The 440-nt window shown below is 28.2% G+C and overlaps 1 protein-coding gene across 1 annotated transcript in view; it reads left to right on the top strand.

Annotated features, from left to right (window-relative positions):
- LOC119581644 (rhodopsin-like) overlaps positions 1 to 440 on the top strand; it is a 6,423-nt gene that overhangs the window by 2,005 nt on the left and 3,978 nt on the right. The window lies entirely within an intron of this gene.

Here is a 440-nt window from a genome sequence, read left to right as displayed (position 1 = left end):
AGAATTAATCCTATGACTTGACAATATAAAAACAAAGAAAATAATGAAAATGCAACTATACATGCACTAGTGTTCCTATGTATCTATTAATATGCCTACCAATTCGTTAAAGAAGAAAAATACACATACACATGAAAATATATACTTTATGATGCAATAATCCCATAATGTAACACTCATAATCTGTATGTTGAGTCAACCTCTTACTGTAATTGAAATGCTAGAAATATGCATACTTTTTCATATGCATACAATTCAGCAACGGATGTTATGGATGTCTTAACGAGTAGGTTAGATTTAGTCTTCTTGAACTATGCATTTTACTTGTCCCCAGTTGGAGGGATTTGTTGAACATATTAATAAACAAAATTAAAAATAATAATACTAATTATCAGTTGATATAATTTTTGTCACACTAAAATACCTAAAAAACACTCCTT

This window comes from Penaeus monodon, chromosome 15 (genome assembly GCF_015228065.2).
Source record: "Penaeus monodon isolate SGIC_2016 chromosome 15, NSTDA_Pmon_1, whole genome shotgun sequence".
Lineage (NCBI taxonomy): Eukaryota > Metazoa > Arthropoda > Malacostraca > Decapoda > Penaeidae > Penaeus > Penaeus monodon.
The sequence above is the reverse complement of the archived record's forward strand: the minus strand, read 5'-3'. Positions and strand labels throughout refer to the sequence as shown.